We start from the raw sequence: 20,566 nt of genomic DNA on the forward strand, positions 1-20,566 counted from the left end.
GTTCCATGCGTTGGGCTTCTTTGTCCTCAGCAGTCTGTCTGTCTTAGGAGTTTCTTGTGAACAGAGCTGCTGTTCACAGGAGTTCTCTTCTAGGGGCCCGCCCATCGCGGGGACCCCAGGAAACTATTAAAAAAAATTATATATATATATATATATATATTTCCATATAAGTTGGCAGGGTATGCTCAGACGTGAGTCCCTTGCTCACTTTGCCACTGGATTCAAGCAAGCCTGGCTGAAGACGGCTGAAATGCCAGAAACCGGTCCTAGGAAGCTTGTTTCCGGTCCAGGGAAGGCATGGCTTGGCAGTTCGGGCTGCACTGTTCCCATGAGGCACTGGGTCAAACTGATTTGCATATGGCCATGTCTGAACTGGGGTGGCAGAGTGGGCTAAAGAACGGTGATGGATCAAACCCAGATCTGTTGACTGGGTGTGAGTGTTTGATTGGTTCTGATACTCCGTCCATCACCACCCCCTTTTGTACCACCACTGCATCACTGGCAGAAGTCCATAATGGGGCCGGTACGGGAACCCCAAGACTACTCCAGTTCCCTACACAGGTCACCACTGGCTCTTCTGGTTCAGGCAGTAGATCTCTCGCCTACCACTCCTTCGAGAGGGTCAGATCATGCTCGTACAGTGACAACTTCCTCAAGAAGAAGGTCTACATTTCCTGGTCATCGGAGAAAACGCAGATCACCAGCACCTTCTTCTACTCAGTCTTCGAAAGGGAACTATTCTCCGACCCTAACAGACAGTCCACCTTCGAGGTTCTTGCCAGTGGATGATGTCAGTACTTTCCAAGATGTATTGGCCAGGGACAACAAAATTGAGAATCGATATGCCTACCTCCCCCAAACTTCATCCTCTGTGATTTTTTTAGACTTTACACCACAGATCAGGGGCCAGGTCTTTGTTGCCTCTGGTACCAGGGCTTCTTCAGCCTGTTATGGATGTGTTCCTCTCACCAGCAACTATCAAGGCCGCACCAGTAAGGATCTTGAAAAAAATACAGGCCTCCAGAAGAAGATCAGCTATTCCTTAGAGCCGATCCACCGCCAGACTCCGTGATCATCGCTGCGGCTTAAGACATATGCAGTAGCTTCCTCCTCAACAGTGCCTCATGATAAGGAAAGCAGAGCACAGGACTCTTGGGGAAGAAACATTTGTGGTACTTCGGCCTCCATGCTGAAGGTTTCCAGCGCTTCAGCCCTTTTGGGGTGCTATGATAGGGCTTTGTGGGACTCTAGAAAAATTTAAGGACAAACTTCCCTAGGAGGATCACAGAGATTTCGAGGAGGAGTTGCAAGAAGGTTTGGTGGCTAATCAAATCATTAGTGCAACAGCTGATGGAGCAACTTTATCTGCTCATTCTTAAGCACAAGGCATCTGTGCCAGACATTAATCCTTGCTCCTGCTTACTGCACTAAAGCCTGCGGCTCGACAACGGATCCTGAATCTCCTTTTTCAGGATCCTCCTTATTTGGCATGCATACAGATGACCATGTCAAGAATGAAATCCGAGCTAGACACCCTGAAAGCGGTATGGCTTGAAGAAAAAGGAGTACAGATACAGGCCATACGACTGCCTGCCTTTCCATCAGAAGGTTCAAACCCCTCCGTTGCAGAGGCACCAACTGCACCAAGCCAGAACCCACTATCTAGGGCTTCGCACCCCCAGAGGGATAGGGTCATCATGCCAATCTGCTACCTCAGCGAAAGCTCCATCAAAGAAATGAAATTAAGAATTTCTAAATTAAATGAAATGAAGAATTTCTAAGGCGCAGCATGACTCGGAGGTATCTAGGCACTAAAAGGCAGTTAGACTGTAGCAGCTTGTGTTCGTTTTTCAGGGAGGTGGGCAAGAAGTTCCAGAGTTTAGTGAAGGTATAGGAGTAGCTTTTGATGAGCAATCTCTTACCCCATCGCTGTTTACCACCCCAGTGGGGGGGTGGGAGTATAGCCAACCACCTGGAAGAGTGGCGCAGCATCACAAATGATCAATGGGTATTGAGTACATTGCAGAATGGGTACTATGCGTTTTTCATCAACCTCTGGAGATCGCACCAGTAAAGACCGCGTGCTACCAGATGCAAGTACTGCAGCAGGAAGTATACACGCTCCTATGAAAATCAGCCCTCGAAGAAGTTCCTATATCTCAACGAGGTCGAGGAGTATACTCAAGGTAAGTTCTAGTGAGAAAGAAAGGTCAAAATTCAGACCTATACTGGATTTGCGCTCTTTAAACAAATCCATCTGGAAGGAAATGTTTCGCATGTTGACTCCATCTAATATATCCTCGTCCCCAGAAGGGTACTCTGTGTTCGATAGACCTGCAAGATGCATATTTTCATGTCCCAATCAACCAACGTCATTGGACGTTCCTTCGTATTCTGGTGGGAGCTAAGCACCATCAGTTCAGAGTTCTTCGGGTTGAAGTCCGCTCCAAGTGTTCACCAAATGCATTGCAGTAGTAGCAGCTGCTTTAAGGTGACAGGGAATGTTTGTGTACCTATCTCGGCAACTGGCTTCTGAAGGGTCCATTTCCACAGTGTTAGACCCACTACCAATGATGTCCAGCCCTTTGTCAATGGCTGGGCCTTCATGTTAATTTCGAGAAGTCAGTTCAACATCCTACTCCAAGAATCCACTATCTGGCTGCAACAATAGACTCCGAAGTAGGAAAAGTGTTTCCTTCGGAGGAGAGACGATCATCTATCACTCTGAAGTGCAGGCAGATTCTTCGCACTGCTTTTCCTTCACTCCCACAGGTTGCTTCTCTCCTAGGGTCGATGGCATCCTGCATCTTTCTCGTCACCAACACCAGGCTGAGGATGCGTCCTTTACAGCAGGTCTGGGGGACAAATGGGATCTGCGATCTGCTCAATGGGATGAAAAGATCCATCTCTCGAGTGCAGCCACATCATCTATCTCATGGTGGATGCGACAGGAGAACCTCTTGGTCGGAGTGCTCTTCCATCAGCCTCCTCCGACACAATTGTTAATCACAGGGGCCTCAATCCAGGGGTGGGGAGTGCACATGGGGTCCCTCCAGACTCAAGGTCGGTGGTCGTCAAAAGAACAGTCGTACCATATCAATATGCTGGCGCTAAGGGCTGTGTATCTAGCACTCAAGGCTTTTCTACCCTCTATTCAGACCATCTTCATACTAGTCCAGACCTACAATATAACCACCATGTACTATTTAAACAAACAGGGAGGTACACTAGCGCAGCCTATGTCCCTGGAGGCTCAAACGCTCTGGCATTGGCTCATAGCAAGGAAACTGTCGATCACAGTGATTCATCTACCAGGAGAGCAAAACTCTAAAGCAGATTCCCTCAGTCGTCACTTCGATGATCAACAAGATTGGGTTCTACACGACGAAGTGGTGGAAGGAATTGTTTGAGAATGGGGTCGTCCAAGCATCAATCTTTTCTCAGACGAGACCAACAAAAAATGCTGCAACTTCGGATCAAGGTTCTACCGGGCAGGGTCGAGAGGGAAAGCCCTTTTGATCAACTGGTCAGGGGGCTTTGTTTACACTTTTTCCCCTCTTCCTCTCATCCCAAAGGTCTTAACCGAGCTCTCCCACTTGAAGGCGAGAAGGATTCTGATCGCTCCAGACTGGCCAAGACAGTGGTGGTACCCGGATCTTCTACACCTATCGGAATGTCCACACAAGAGGCTGCCGTGCAGACCGGACCTGCTGTCCCAGATGAATGGGAGCATTCATCATCTCAACCTTCCCTTGCTGAACTTGGCAGCATGGCTCCTGAGGTCCTCCAGTATGGACACTTATGAATTCCTCAGGCCTGCATGGGCATTTTGAAAGAAGCGAGAAGGCCTTCTATAAGGCACTCTTGCATGTAAATGGAAGTGTTTCTATTTTTGGTGTGTACTACTTTTCAGGAATGCGGTAATGTTTTATAAATGTAGTTATAAGTTTTACAATTTTAAGAATGCTTTCTGCAAATGTCACTCGAGTACTGTTGTATGCTTTGGCAGGGATACAATTAGTGCAATGCAACAGATACACTTGCAATGCATTCCTATTGAGGAAAACAATTTGAAACAATTTGCAGGTAAGTACTAGACTTACTTTTCCAGGCTTCGGGGTTTAGGACAGCACAGGGCGAGGTTCATGACCAGGTAGGTACTGCACCACCAGCGGCACTGGGGTGGTGTGCAGAGGTCGCTGGGCACAGTGTTACCCATTGGAGTTGGGTGGGGGAGTTTATCTTGAAGAGAACTCACTTTTCTTCCATAGGGTAACATTGGCTGGTTTCACTTGAAAATTCTTCTAAGTGTGGAGTTTCTAAACTTGAAAATATTCACCTAAAATCAACCGAGTAATGAAATCGAAAATATTCACCCGCTATTAGGAGAGATACCAGTGCTGGATCTTGGTACCCAGCACTGACCCTGAAAAGTAATCCCAGGCATACTTGCCGCTAACCCAATTTTCTCCCATAGGAAACCATTGACTGTTTTTCTGTGAAATTTCTTCTAAGTGTCGATTTTTGCAAACTACAAATATTCTTTAAAAATCGTACCAACTGTGAAAACTTAATTACTTGCCTGTTTTAGATAGATGTCCCAGTACTGAGCCTAGGAGCCCAGCACTGGATTACAAAAGTAACGAGAACATACTTTACCTGCAACTTGAATTTCCTTCCATAGGATAACATTGCCTGGTTTTTGCTGAAAAGTTGTCGATTTTGCAAACTTACAAATATTCGTTAAAAATCGCCTGTATAACCTAAACGCATTCTCCCAACTGCTTACAGGTGGTACGCTAGTGCTGGATCCAGGATCCAACACTGAGCTAGAAAAAGTAACCATAACCCCACTTACCTGCTAAGTGAATTTCCTCCCATAGGATAACATTGGTGATTTTATTAGAAAAAGTTTGTGTCAACTTTTAAAATACCAAAATATTGCTTAAAAATCACAGTAACAAAATTATTTACTCACCTGTTTCGAGGAACTGTCCCAGGACTGAATCTAGGATCCAGTCCTGGAGTTGGAAAAATAATCCTAAAAGTAATCAATTGCATTTACTTAGAATTTCCCATTGAGCTCAGTGTATAATTGTGTTTGAATTGTGTTGCCAATTGCAACAAACTGTAACCATTGCATTCAAAAGACTATTGCCTATTGAAAAGTATTTAACTAAAGCATCTCATTCCGAGAAAGTATATATTGATACCTATTGTTGGTTCTAAAATAAAACAACCATATATTTTTATATACAAACCATTGGCCTAGAGTTCAGTTCTTGAGTGTGTGAGACTATTTGCTGACTGAGTGTGTACAACAAATGCTTTACACTTTCCTCTGATACTGCCTTACTGTTCGACCAAGCTACCACTTTAGGGAGTAAGGTTATATCTAACTTTAGCCTCTGCCAAACCTCTGGGGACTGTGGACTCTGTACACACTGTACCTATTTGGGAACAGTATATACAGAACCAATTTCTCACAGGTATGCCCTCACCTGTAATATTAAGCACCCCGCCTTAGGGCTGTCAGGCCTGCAGTTGGGGTGACTTACCAGTATCCTATGCAGTAGCAGGTGACAGGCACACAGGGATGTCATGTTGTGTTTTCACTTTTGTCTGCACCAAGACACGCAGCCTGCAATGGCAGTCTTGCGTGTGCTTAGTGAGGTGTTCAGTAGGGTGGCTCAATTCATGCTACAGGAGTTAGGGGTCCTCTTTTTAGTACCTCAGGCCATAGGTACCAGGGCACCATTTACTAGAGACTTGCAGAGCATGCTCAAGTTTTTGCCAATTGGGGGGAAACAATTGTACAGTTTTGGGTAAGAATTCTGGCACTTGGGACCTGGTTAGCAGGAACCCAGTGCAATTTCAATTGAAATCACATCATTAAAAAAGTGGGGATGACAATGTAAAAAAAGGGAACTTTCCTACAACCTGCGCAAACGCCAAGCTGACTAGAGCTTCTTAAATGTATTTTATCCTAATCCCCCGGGCCTTGAAATTCCATCCACCCCTAGTTGACAAATGAACGGTACAAAGGCCTTCTGCTGGATACATCTGCCAGTGGATTCCTCACCTTGTGAATATCCCCTGCGCCAGCAACATTCGGAAGCTTTTGTAGCAGTCCACGCCGATGAGGTCTAGACGACGTCACAGAGACACGGCTCCGCTCCGCTGACGTCACCGGCTCCATAAGACCTCGTCGGCGTGATGACGTTGGTTCCCTTTTTTCCGCGCCGTCGACGCCAACGGATTTCGGGAATCGTTGATAGTTGCTTTTCTGAAACTGTGTATTCTTCTGGTTTTCTTCTGTTTCTCTAAGAGAAGATGTCGACAAGGAAGTCTGGTTTCAAGCCCTGTCGGGAATGTGGCAAGCACATGTCGATTATAGACCCACTTGAAGACTGTGTTTGGTGTCTCTCATCCGACCACGATGTGGATGGTTGTTCTTGCTGCCGCAAGATGAGCTCCAAAACTCTAAAAGAAAGGGAGGCAAAGCTTTTCATCGCCAGGATGAAGAAAGAGAGGAAGGAGGAAGTCCAGATCGAGGTTTAGGTCGGCGTCTAAATCGACTTCGGGGCATGCTTCGAGAGGCAAGAAGCATAAGAAGAAGAGGAGGCATTCTTCTCGTCATCACTCCGATAAGAGTTTGGCTCCGAAGTCGCCAGCTCGGCGTCGGAGGAAATCCGTGTCTCCTTCTCCAGTCCAGAGTTATGGGGTCTTCTGTTGCCACCAGGAGGGGTGCGTGGCTAAAGTCCTCTGAATTCTCCCAAGATGTACAGTCTGCTTTGTTGGACCTACCATTTGATGGGTCTGGTTTGTTCGGCAAGAAGGCGGATGCCGCTTTCGAACGCTTCAAGGCAAGCAAGGCTACGGCAAGGTTGTTGGGTCTTCAATCCCAGCCAAGGGGATCTTTCAAGAAGTATAGAGGCTTCGGAAGGGCGACTTTTCGCTCTTACAGACAGACCCAGCGACAGCAGCAACAGCAAGGCTCTTTGTCCAAGGGTTACAGAGGAAGAATCAGGGGTCGCTCACATGGCCGTCAACTCTCCACCTCTTCTTCCTCCTCCTCTGCCCCTCCCACCACCGCAAAGCAGCCCTAGATTCGACATTCTGGATCATGCTGGTCCTGTGGGGTGCCGGCTTACCCATTTTCTAAAAGATTGGGAATCTGTAACTACAGATCTCTGGGTTCTGGGTCTTGTAGAAAATGGGTACGCCCTTCCCTTTCGGGAATTCCCTCCAAATTACCCTCCTTGTCAAGGTGCTTGCTCGGAGGACCACCGTCTTCTCCTGCAGGAGGAAGTCCTAAAGTTGTTTCAGAAGGGTGCGATAGAGGTGGTTCCAGAGCAGGAGAGGGGTCAGGGATGCTACTCCCGGTATTTCCTGATTCCGAAAAAGGACGGCAGATTGCGTCCGATATTGGACCTCAGGATCTTGAATTTTTATCTGAAGCAAGAGAAGTTCAAGATGCTCACCCTTGCGCAGGTTCTTCAAGCGCTGAATCAGGAGGACTGGATGGTGTCCATCGTCTTGCAGGATGCGTATTTCCACATCCCCATCCTGAAGTCGCACAGGAAGTATCTCCGGTTTACGGTAGGATCGCAACATTATCAGTTTGCGGTCCTTCCGTTTTGTCTTACTACTGCACCACACTAAGGTGATGGCAGTGGTGGCAGCCCATCTCAGAAGGTCGGGGATTGCCGTTTTCCCCTATCTGGACGACTGGCTGATCAAAGCGGAGTGGCCAGAGAAGGTGCTTCATCATCTGCAGGATACAACTCAGCTGTTCAAATTGGGTTTCTCGATAAACGTGCCCAAATCTCACCTGGTGCCCTCTCAGCGCAACCTGTTCATAGGTGCGGTACTGGACACTGTGTGTCGAGCATTCCCTCCTCCTCAAAGGATTCTCGACATACAGGCAATGATTCCTTTATTTTGCAATGGAGCGGTCGTTCCAGTCCTGAAGGTCCTTCGCCTGCTCGGTCTGTTTGCTTCCTGCATCCTGTTGGTCAACCATGCACGCTGGCACATGAGGGTGCTCCAGTGGTGCCTCCGCAACCAGTGGTTTGAGCACAAAGGAGATCTCAGGGAGTCTGTGAGGATCTCCAGAGAAGCTGCAGCGGATGTATCTTGGTGGAGCGTGGAGGGCAATCTGTCCCAAGGAAAGCCCTTGCATCTACCCCCATCGGTGGCCACGGTGATAACGGATGCATCCACCTTAGGGTGGGGTGCTCATCTGGGGGATCTGGAGATCAAGGGTCTTTGGTCTCCAGAGGAAAGGTTTCTTCACATCAAGCTTCTGGAGTTACAGGCGATACGTTTGGCGCTCAAGGCCTTCCTCCCTTCCCTTCGCGGTCAGTCTGTTCAAGTCCTGACGGACAACACTACCGCGATATGGTATATAAACAAACAGGGAGGAGTGGGGTCTCTTTGTCTCTGCAGAAAGGCCCTGCGTCTATGGTCCTGGGCTCAGGACCATCAGATTTGTCTGATGGCAAATCATCTGTCCGGGGTTCTGAACGTACGTGCAGACAGTCTGTCAGCAGTTCTCCGCCGACCACAAGTGGAGGCTTCATCCGGAGGTAGTTCGTCACGTCTTTCGGATGTGGGGAACTCCTCGGGTGGACCTGTTCGCCACTCACGAGAATGCTCACTGCCCGTCATTCTGCAGTCTCCAGTATCCGATGCAGGGAGCGTTGGGGGACGCGTTTCAGTTGAGTTGGGGCTCACGACTCCTTTACCCGTTTCCTCCCATACCCTTGATTCCTCGGGTTCTGAGGAAGATTCGCCAAGACCGGGCCCAAGTCATATTGGTCGCCCCGGATTGGCCAAGAAGGGTGTGGTACACAGATCTTCTCCACCTCTCCTCGTGCCCTGCGCTCCGTCTCCCTCTGAGGGCAGGCCTCCTCTCGCAGTCGGAGGGGCAGGTTCTTCACCCCACCTCCAGAGCTTACACCTTCATGCCTGGAGATTGAACGGGGCAACCGGAGTTCTTTTTCTCTCCCACCGGATGGAGTAGATGTAATTTTGTCTGCCAGACGTCATTCCACCAAATCCATATATTCCTATAGGGGGGTCTAAATTTGTACTTTGGTGCGGAGAGAAGTCCATTGACCCTTTAAAGGCTCGTCTATCTAACATCCTTCAGTTTGCCCGTTCTCTTGCTCAGCAAGGCTTTGCTGTGGCTACTGTTAGGGGTTATTTATCGGTTTTCCTTTGTTTGCCGGATCAACCGTCGTTATTTAAATCACCTATTGTTCTTCGTTTTCTCAAGGGTCTCACAAACAGGTTTCCTCCTACTCCCTTTATTGTGCCTCAATGGGATTTAAACCTTGTATTAACTTATCTTATGGGTTCTCCCTTCGAACCCTTACACAAGTGTCCCTTGAGACTGTTGTCCTTTAAGACGGTTTTCCTCATTGCAATCACCTCGGCAAGGAGGGTAAGTGAGCTTCAAGCTCTAAGTTCAAAACCCCCATTCTTGACCATTCATGCTGAAAGAATGGTACTCAGGACCAGGGCTGCGTTTTTGCCTAAGGTGGTAACTCCCTTCCATCTGGGGCAATCCATTACCCTTCCTTCCTCCTATTCTCCCCCTCACCCTTCCAAGGAGGAGGAGAGACTTCACCGCTTGGACCCTAAGAGGGCGGTGAGCTTCTATCTGGACAGGACAAAGGACTTCAGAGTTGATGACCAGCTTTTCTTGGGCTTTGTTGGCTGCAGGAAAGGTCGAGCGGTGCACAAGCGCACCCTTTCCAGGTGGATTGTCTTGTGCATTAAGATCTGCTACTCCCTGGCTGGTAAGGAACCTCCAGAGGGTTTGAGAGCTCATTCCACTAGGGCAAAGTCTTCCACATCTGCTTTGTCTAGGGGGGTTCCTGTGGAGGACATTTGTAGGGCGGCAACTTGGGCCTCCCTCCACACCTTCGCAAAACATTATTGCTTAGACAACGAAGTGAGGAGGGCCGGACACTTTGCTCGTTCCGTCCTTCAGGACTTTCTGGTGTAGAAGGGTGGATACCCTCCTCCGGGAGCGGGACTGCTGTGGGAATCTATTCACAAGGTGAGGAATCCACTGACAGATGTATCCATCAGAAGAACAAGTTACTTACCTTCGGTAACGCTTTTTCTGGTGGATACAGTATCTTCCTGTGGATTCCTCACTGACCCACCCGCCTCCCCGTTGTCCATCCTTATATACCTATAGTTCTGTTGTTGGTGTTTCAAAATGTATTTATATCTCTCAAGGGCTTTGTGTTATTTCTTTTGCCTTTCTGCTTATTCTCCACACTGTGTGTTGATCTGCATATTGTGTACTGTGTATACTGTGTATATATATATTGCTGTCAGTCCGTCCGTGTGCCTCGAAGGCACGGAAAAAAGGGGCGGAACTGACGTCATCACGCCGACTAGGTGGTCTTATGGAGCCGGTGACGTCAGCGGAGTCGCGAGCGGAGCCGTGTCTGTGACGTCGTCTTCGACCTCATCGGCGTGGACTGCTACAAAAGTTTCCGAATGTTGCTGGCGCAGGGGATATTCACAAGGTGAGGAATCCACAGGCAGATACTGTATCCACCAGAAAAAGCGTTACCGAAGGTAAGTAACTTGTTCATTAGGTGAGAGCATAGACTGTCTTCAACCAGCCCATAACCCTGGCAGGCCTGTTGCTGTTTGTTCCAATCCCAGAGGGCCCAGGAGGATTTTGCCATTCATAACACTGGTGTGGTGATTTTAGTGTGAAAGACTAGAGTTGGTCCTGCAGATCCTAGATCTGTTGGAATAATGTTTATAGCCTTTACGATTTCAGAAATTGCTATAGTAGTTGTAGGCCTACCCCCCACTGTGCTGCCCACAGTTCAATTATTAGTTAGAACTGTTGAAGCATTGGTTTTCAGTTGGTGTCCCATGATCCACAATACCCAGCCATCTGGAAATCAACTTAATTCATAATGTGAAGGCTTATAAAATGTATGCATTTAAAGTTGCAGTCTATAAATATTAGTCCTGCTATACATAGTAGCCACAATGTTGCTATAGAACTAAATTTACTAGCACACATGAAAGATGGGCTAATTTTTTATACTTTACCAATATGCTCTGATCTCCATATTGGTTGCTTCAGCCAAAATGTGAGCAGTGACCTTCTGATGGATACATCTGCCAGTGGATTCCTCACCTTGTGAATATCCCCTGCGCCAGCATTCCACGGAACTTTTTTCCCCAGCTCTCTACGCCGACGTGGACGACGTCATAATGCATCGGCTCCGCTCGCGACTCCGTATGACGTCACCGGAGCCATAAGAGCCACGTCGGCGTGATAACGTCAGTTCCCTTTTTTCCGCGCCGTCTACGCGCAACGGTTTTTCCAGCACTCTCCTGCTACTTTGTAGTAGTTTGGTGTTACTATTGGAAAAAATTTGTCATGTCTTCGACAAGGAAGTCTGGTTTTATTCCCTGTAGGGAATGTGGGGGCCACATGTCTGACAGACCCCCATGATGATTGTTTGTGGTGCCTTTCATCCGACCACGACGTGGAATATTGTTCCAGCTGCAGGAGGATGAATCCCAAGGCGTTGAAAGAAAGGGAAGCGAAGCTCTTCATGGCCAAGGCCAAAAAGGAGAAGAGAGGTAGGAAGAAGGAGAGATCAAGGCCGGAGTCGTCGACTTCGCATTCTTCGAAGCTGAAGAAACACCATAAGAAAAGGAAGCATTCCTCTCTGCGCCGGTCTTCGAAGAGCAAGGTGTCGATCGACTTCGCCTCGACGCCGAAGTAAGGATATATCTCCTTCTCCTTCTAAGTCTCCTGGGGGATCTCCTTCGCCGAAGCGTGCTCCAGCGCACTCCCCGGCGCAGTCCCCAGCGCAGTCACCGGCGCCGTCACCGGTTCCACTGGAGTCTTCGGCTTCTGAGGCTGAGCAAGGAGAAGAGCCTTCTCTAGAGCCCAATGAGCCTGCGGTGCCTGTGGAGGACACTGCGGCGCCGGTACCAGGTACTCCGCAGATGGATCCGGGACCACGCCATTATCCACAGTTCCCGGGTACGGATTAGTCACATTTTTTTAATACAATGTATGGAATCTTCCAACGGGCTGCCTTCCCATCCGGTGCACCTACTGGTCCCGTGGGTTTTTTGGCCTATACTCCGGGAGTGCCGCAGCATTACGCTCAGGCCCAGTTTATGCCCTTCCTGCCGATAGCGCCTTCTCGGCAGTTTCCGGCGCCGTCTGGGGATCCATCTCGGCTTCGAATGGATCGACCTTCTTAGGAGCCTTCCTCGACGCCTTTGCCGTCTACCTCGGCGCTGCGTCCGGCGCCGCAGACCTCGACACCTCTGGCTCCACCGACTGTGTACGGCGCCGGCGACGCCGGTTCCACGGGTCCGCTCAAGAAGAGAGGCCCAAAGGGTCTTGGATGAAGAACGATATAGAGTGGAGGTGGAGGAAGGTGAGGTTGACACGTCCTCTGAGTTTGAGGGGATTCAGGAGGCTAGTGGCCTGGACACGACTCCGGAGTGGGAGCATTCTTCTACTAGGTCCTCTCCGCCGCAGGAACTGGCTCCCTATCATATGGTGATAAAAAGGCCGCAGAGCTGTTGGATTTGCAGTTGCCCTCTGCGGTATATAAGCCTAACCTTCTTACGGAGGTGCTACATTCGCCTTCCTCGACCAGTGAGCCTTTGCTGCCTTTCAATGAGGCTATTTTGGAGCCAATTGTGGAAGTCTGGCGTAAGCTGCTATCTTCACCAGCGGTCTCCAGGCAGGTGGCGAAGATATAGGGTGGCTCCTGGGGATCCAGAATTTCTATCTTCGCACCCTTCGCCAGAAAGTCTAGTGGTGCAGGCGTCCTGCTCGAAGCATGCTTCAGGAGCATTCCCTCAGACTCCTGCGGACAGGGAGTCCAAAAAGGTTGATCAAGCGGCTAAGAAAACCTTTTTATCTGGGAGCATGGCGCTTAAGTCCACTAATGCCACGTGCTTGCTAGGGCGCTATGTTCATGCTTTGATGGACTCGATGAAATCTTTAGCCCCTAAGCTACCAGACGGTGATAAGGAGTCCTTTATGGAGGTGGTCGCAGATACTCAGGCCGCTGCGAGACAGGTGATTCAGTCGGGCCTTGATACGGCTGATTCGGTGGCGAGAATAATGGGGTCGTCTATAGCCACTAGGAGGCAGGCGTGGCTTCGTTCGTCTGGCTTCTCTACGGACGTTCAGGCCACCTTGGTGGCTTTTCCCTTTGACTGACAAACTTTTTGGTGAAAAGGCTGACTGCCCTACAGAGATTTAAGGAGAGTAGGGTAACAGCTAAATCTTTAGGTCTGCACGCTCCTCCTAAAGGATTTGGACTTAAGAAGTTCAGGGGTTTCGGGAGGTCTTCACTTCGCTCCTACCGGCAGCCTCAGCAGCAACAACAGCAGAATCCCCTCTATAGGTCCTATAGAGGGAGACAAAGAGGTCGGAGAGGTTCTGGACGCAACCCCTCTTCATCTTCTGCCTCCTCTGCTCCCAATGAAGCTTCAGGGAAGCCGCCCCAGATCCCCCATCCTGGATCATGTAAGACCTGTGGGGGGTCGGGTGTCCCACTTTCTGCGGGGTTGGAAATCTGTTACAACCGACCTTTGGGTTTTAAACCTCGTGGAGACTGGGTACGCCCTTCCCTTTCGGGAGTTTCCTCCCCCTTACCCTCCTTGCCAAGGTTACGGTTCGGAAGACAATCTGCTTCTTCTGCAGAAGGAGGTACTAGCTGTGATTCAAAAGGGTGCAATAGAAGTGGTTCCGGAGCAGGAAAGGGGTCAGGGATGCTACTCTAGGTATTTCTTGATTCCCAAGAAGGACAGCAGATTGCGTCCGATACTGGACCTCCGAGTCTTGAACTTTTACCTGAAACAGGAGAAATTCAAGATGCTGACCCTTGCGCAGGTTCTTCAAGCGTTGCAGCAAGGAGACTGGATGGTGTCGATCGACTTGCAGGACGCGTATTTCCATGTCCCAATCCTGAAGTCGCACAGGAAGTATCTCCGTTTTACGGTTGGGTCGCAACATTACCAGTTTGCGGTCCTCCCGTTTGGTCTTTCTTCCGCACCTCGAGTCTTCACGAAGGTGATGGCAGTGGTAGCGGCCCATCTCAGGAGGTCGGGCATTCCGGTTTTCCCCTACCTGGACGACTGGCTTCTGAAGGCAGAGTCCCCAGAGATGGTGCAGCATCATCTGCAGGTAACATCTCAGCTGTTGTTCGAATTGGGTTTTTCGATAAACGTGCCCAAATCTCACCTGGTTCCCTCTCAACACAACCTGTTCATAGGGGCGGTACTGGACACGACTGTGTGTCTGGCATTTCCTCCTCCTCAAAGAATTCTCGACATACAGGAGATGGTCCCCCTTTATTCCACAATGGAGCGGTTGTTCCGGTTCTGAAGGTCCTTCGCCTGCTCGGTCTGTTCGGTTCCTGCATTCTGTTGGTCAACCATGCACGCTGGCACATGAGGGCGCTCCAGTGGTGCCTCCGCAGGCAGTGGTATCAGCACACCGTAGATCTCAGGGAGTCGATCAGGATCTCCAGAGAAGCTGCAGCGGATCGATCTTGGTGGACCGTGGAGGGCAATCTGTCTTAAGGAAAGCCCTTCCATCTACCTCCATCGGTGGCCACAGTGATAACGGATGCCTCCACCTTCGGGTGGGGTGCTCATCTGGGGATCTGGAGATCAAGGGTCTTTGGTCTCCAGAGCAAAGGTTGCTTCACATCAACCTTTTGGAATTGCGGGCGATTCGTTTGGCACTCAAGGCCTTCCTCCCTTCCCTTCGCGGTCAGTCTGTTCAAGTCCTGACGGACAACACTACCGCTATGTGGTATGTCAACAAGCAGGGAGGAGTGGGGTCGCATTGTCTCTGCAGAGGCCCTGCGTCTTTGGTCCTGGGCTCAGGACCATCGGATTTGTCTGATGGCAAATCATCTGGCCGGGGTGCTGAAAGTGCGTGCGGACAGTCTCAGTCGGCAGTTCTCCGCCGACCACAAGTGGAGGCTCCATCCGGAGGTGGTTCGTTACATCTTTCGGACGTGGGGAACCCCTCGGGTGGACCTGTTCGCCACCCGCGAGAACGCGCACTGCCCGTCATTCTGCAGTCTCCAGTTTCAGATGCAGGGGGCGTTGGGGGGCGCGTTTCAGTTGAGTTGGGGCTCACAACTCCTTTACGCGTTTCCTCCCATACCCTTGATTCCTCGGGTTCTGAGGAAGATTCGCAAAGACCGGGCCCAAGTTATATTGATCGCCCCGGATTGGCCAAGAAGGGTGTGGTACACAGATCTTCTCCACCTTTCCTCGTGCCCTCTGCTCCGTCTCCCTCTGAGGGCAGACCTCCTCTCGCAGTCTGAGGGGGAGGTTCTACACCTCCAGAGCTTAGACCTTCATGCCTGGAGATTGAACGGGGCAACCTGAGTTCTTTCTCTCTCCCACCTGATGTGGTGAATGTTATTTTATCGGCCAGGCGACACTGCACCAAGTCCATTTACTCCTACAGGTGGTCCAAGTTTGTAAAATGGTGTGGAGAGAGATCCATTGACCCTTTAAAAGCCCATCTTTCTGAGGTGCTCCAGTTTGCTCTTTCCTTGGCTCAGCAGGGCTGTGCTGTGGCCACAGTCAAGGGCTTTCTATCGGCCTTTCTATGTCTACCTGATCAACCATCATTATTTAATTCTCCGGATGTATTATTATTATTATTATTAAAACTTATATAGCGCACAGCTACCCTGGGGCATCCCGGCGCTATGAACAGTGCATCGACCGTGGGACCATGGAGTAGAGATAGCGACTCACCGGGGAAACAAATGTGTTTTCAAGTCTCTGCGAAAACGCAGGGTACAGGTCTCAGCGCGGAGTTTTAATGGGAGGGAGTTCCAGAGCATTGCTGTATGCACAGAGAATCGCCTCCCTCCCGTGCGTGATCTTTTTACTCTCGGGACCTGGAGCAGACACCTCTGGTCAGACCTCAGTGCTCTATTCGCTTTATAAGGTACTACCAGGCTCCCTAAAAGAGGGGGCCCGCCGCCCTGGAATGTTTTATGGGCGATGGACAGTGCCTTGAACTGTACTCTCTCCCGCACCGGTAACCAGTGCAGTGCCTTGAGAGCGGGTCTGGCGGATTCTGTCCGGGGGATACCCATAAGGAGTCTAGCTGCCGCGTTTTGCACCTGCTGAAGCTTGTTAAAAGTCGATTCAGGGGCGCCCAGAAACAGACTGTTGCTGTAATCAAGGCGAGATGTTATCAAACCCTGAATCAACAACTTCCTTGATGGAAAAGGAAGAAGCGGAAGAATTTTCCGCGCAGCCCGCAGCAGGGCAAAACAGACTCCCGCAGTTCTTTTGGCGTGGGTTCTAAGGGAAAGATCTTGCTCCAGCCAGACTCCTAAGCTCTTGATCTCCTCTTTCATGGTTGGAAAGTCACCCATACAGCTTGGCCAACATGAAGGTGGCAGTGGTGGCGCTTTGTTTCCAAGCAACATGATCTCTGTTTTAGAGCCGTTCAGCTTCAGGGCTGAACTGCTCATCCAGGTGTGGACGTCCGCCAGACATGAGTGCAACAAGTCAGGGTTCTCCACCAGTTGAGGAAGGGCGACCACCAGCTGAGTATCATCAGCGTAGCTGACGATTTTGATGTTATAAGGGGTCACCACATCCTCCAGGGGGGCCATGTAGACATTAAATAATGTCGGGCTCAGGGACGAGCCCTGCGGCACCCCCCACTGGAGAGAAATAGATGGAGACTTGTTGCTTCCTTCCCAGACCTGATAGGAACGGTCTTCCAGAAATGAGCAGAGCCATTTCAGGGCGACACCTGCCACACCCACCTTTGACAGCCGTTGGGTCAACACCTGATGGTCAACGGTGTCGAATGCCGCACTCAGATCCAGGAGGATCACTGCCACTGATCCTCCCGAATCTAAGATGCGCCTCGATTCCTCAACGGCCGCCAGGAGGGCCGTGTCGGTGCCATGGCCGGGACGGAAGCCGGTCTGTGAGTCTCGGAGCAGGCCATTTGACTCAAGAAAGTTGGACAGTCGATGGTTAGCAAGTTTCTCAGCAATTTTGCTGAGACCTGGCAACAGAGAAATGGGCCTGAAATTGGCCAGCTCAGTCGCGTCGAGGTTAGATTTTTTTAGAAGAGCCTTGACCACGGCTTTTTTCCAGGTGGGTGGCACCAAACCACGAGAGAAGGAGGCATTGATCAAGTTCGTAATGGGCCCAACCACAGCGATTGCCGCTTGTTTTAGGATTTTAAAAGGGACAGGGTCCATGGGGGAACCGCTTTTTATGGAAGCTATAGCTTTTAATGTTTCACTTTCTGAAACTGGGCCGAACATGTCAAGGGAGAAGGGACCCTCTTTTATCCCCACAGGGAGGGGTTCTTCTTGAATCCCATGAGATATAGCCACCTGGGGTAAAGAGTCTAGTATTTTTACTATTTTAGTATGGAAAAAATTAGCCAACTCCTTACATCTCTCAGGGTCATGGGTGACTGCTGGCTCAGGAACTTTTAGCAGTTCTTGCACCACCTTAAAGGTCTCCCTGGAGGAGTTTGAGGCAAGTTGTATTCGCTCCTCAAAAAATTGTGCTTTTGCCAGGCGGAGGGCCGCTTTATAGGCTCTCATCGCTGTCCAGTAATCCTTGCGCCTGGCCGCATCAAATTTCTTCCTCCAGGCCCTTTCCAGTTTCTTACATCCTTTCTTAAGCCGGCGGAGCTCATCCGTGAACCAGGGGGCAGAACCAACTCGTTTCTCCCTCTTCTGTAGGGTTTTCACCGGTATGAGGCCATCAAGCGAGGCAGTCAACCATCGGTTGAGGTCAGCATCTCCTTGAATCGGGTCTGCCTCAGCTACGGGTTGTGAATTTGCCAGGGCCTGAGTCCAGTCACCGATCGGTAGTCTCGACCATATACGGTCCACCACCACCTCTTGAGGTGCCGGTTTAGAGGGCAGATTGATTTGCCATTCCATCGACACTAAGGAGTGATCAGACCATGGGAGCGGAAGAGCTGGTCTGGCCCTCAGCCGAGGGATGTTCGAAAATACCGGATCCAGCAAATGGCCCTTCACGTGGGTGGCTCCTGAGTTGACTAACCGGAGCTCACAAGCCGATAGATCTCCTTTGAGGTCTGCTGCAATCATGTCCGCCGTGTCCTCAAAGTGCAGGTTCAGGTCCCCTAGCACAATGAAGGAAGATGTGGATGTTGCCAAGAGGGTTACCGTTTCCATCACAGAGCTTACAAAGTTGCCGACCTTACCCGGGGGTCGGTAAATAAGCAGGCCAGCCAATGTAACCGTTGGTGATACCTGTATGGAAAAGTGGCAACTCTCACAATCTGCCACCAAGCCCCTCCAGACCCTACAGTTAAGGTTATCCCGATAGATAACGGCAAGTCCACCCCCTCGTCCCTCAGGTCTATCCAAATGACCAATAAGGTAACTTGGAGGGAGGGCAAGTACAATGTCCGCATCAGAACCAGGAGTAATCCACGTTTCCGACAGAAACAAGATGTCTAGTTCGTGCTCTTGAATAAGGATGTTAATTTCTACGGCATGACACGGAAGTGACCTGCAATTAAGCATGCCCCATAGTAAAGTACTTGTATCAGGAGGAGGATGAAGCAATGCGTCCAATCCTCGTGGGGGGAGTGTCCGCGCACCCAAGTTGGTAACAGGGTGCTTTTCCGGGGGTTGATGCGTAATGCAAGTAACTCCTCTCGTGAGTAGATGATACGCAGTGGTAGAAAATTTGACATAGTGCCATGCCCTAAGCCCGTCTGAGCCCGGACGAGCCCGGACGAGCCCAGACGGGCAGGACTCTGGCTGGACTCCGGCGTGGGTCCGGCGACTCCGCTGCGCATCTCCGCTGCGCGTCGTCATAGCGAGCTTTAAGTAGGGCGTGGAGTCCGGTCTGCGAAACTAGTGCGCTGGCCGAGTGTCACCACGAGGAGTCCCTGCCTCACCCAAGATAGCGGACGCCGTTCCGAGAGTGTGTCCAGAGAGCTAAGTGAGTCCGCTCCCAACAGCGGTGCTTATTAACTTTTATGTGGGGGTAAGCGCTATATGTCCGGTCGAAAAACACAATTTGCACCTTAAAAACGGGATAATATTAAAAAAGCGCTAAGCGCTACCAAAAATAACAACTAAAGTTTTAAAAGCGCAAGAGCGCTAACCGGTATCGTGTGAGCGCGTCAAACTCCTCCTGGAGCGCGGTACGAGTGCCTTAATTCAAGCTGAGGTTTGTCAAAGGCCTACAAACAAGTTTTCGACCTACTCCTTTTGTAATGCCACAGTGGGACCTTAATCTTGTCTTAACTTTTCTGATGGGGTCCCCGTTTGAGCCTCTTCATAGTTGTCCTATGAGGCTGTTGTCATTTAAGACGGTCTTTCTTGTAGCCATAACCTCGGCAAGGAGGGTGAGTGAGCTTCAAGTTCTTAGTTCTAAACCCCCTTTTCTAACATTACATGCTGAAAGGATGGTACTCAGGACCAGGGCTGCTTTCCTGCCCAAAGTTGTTACTCCGTTTCATTTGGGGCAGTCTATTACTCTCCCTGTTTTTTTTATCCACCTCCTCATCCCTCGAAGGAGGAGGAAAGTCTTCATCGCCTGGACCCAAAGAGAGCTGTTGGCTTTTACTTGGAGAGAACGAAGGACTATCGTCTGGACGATCAGCTCTTCGTGGGTTATGTTGGACATTCCAAAGGAAGAGCAGTGCACAAGCGCACTCTATCAAGATTGATCATCCTTGCCATCAAGATCTGCTATGCCCTGGCTGGTAAGGTTCCTCCTGAGGTTATTGGGGCTCATTCAACTAGAGCTAAATCATCTAAATCTGCTTTGGCCCGGGGTGTTCCTGTGGCAGATATTAGTAAAGCCGCGACTTGGGCCTTCCTCCATACTTTCGCAAAGCATTATTGCTTGGACTCTGAGATGAGGAGGGAGGGCTACTTCGCGCGCTCTGTCTTGCAAGACTTTCTGGTATAGGAAGGTGGACATCCTCCTCCGGGAGTGGGGACTGCTGTGGGAATCTATTCACAAGGTGAGGAATCCACTGGCAGATGTATCCATCAGAAGAACAAGTTTTTACCCTCTGTGACGCTTTTTCTAGTGGATACAGTATCTGCCTGTGGATTCCTCACTGGCCCACCCGCCTCCCCGTTGTCCACCTTTGTATACCTTAAAAGTTGTCTTGTTTGAGATGTTATGCTTTCTGGTACATTTGTAGGAAATGCATATTTTGTTTAGCTTTCCTTTTCTTTATGTACTGTGTATATTTGGTTATATATTGTATACTGTGTATACTTTGAATCTGTCGTTGGTCCACCTGTGTGCCTCGGAGGCACGGAAAAAATGGGTGGAACTGACGTCATCACGCCGACGTGGCTCTCTTATGGCTCCGGTGACGTCATACGGAGTCGCGAGCGGAGCCGATGCATTATGACGTAGTCGGCGTAGAGAGCTGGGGGAAAAGTGCCATGGAATGCTGGCGCAGGGGATATTCACAAGGTGAGGAATCCACAGGCAGATACTGTATCCACCAGAA

General features: G+C 50.0%; 1 protein-coding gene across 3 annotated transcripts in view; it reads left to right on the forward strand.

Annotated features, from left to right (window-relative positions):
* Window positions 1-20,566, forward strand: part of LSM14A (LSM14A mRNA processing body assembly factor) — a 258,431-nt gene that overhangs the window by 188,629 nt on the left and 49,236 nt on the right. The window lies entirely within an intron of this gene.

Source organism: Triturus cristatus, chromosome 12 (assembly GCF_964204655.1).
Source record: "Triturus cristatus chromosome 12, aTriCri1.1, whole genome shotgun sequence".
Lineage (NCBI taxonomy): Eukaryota > Metazoa > Chordata > Amphibia > Caudata > Salamandridae > Triturus > Triturus cristatus.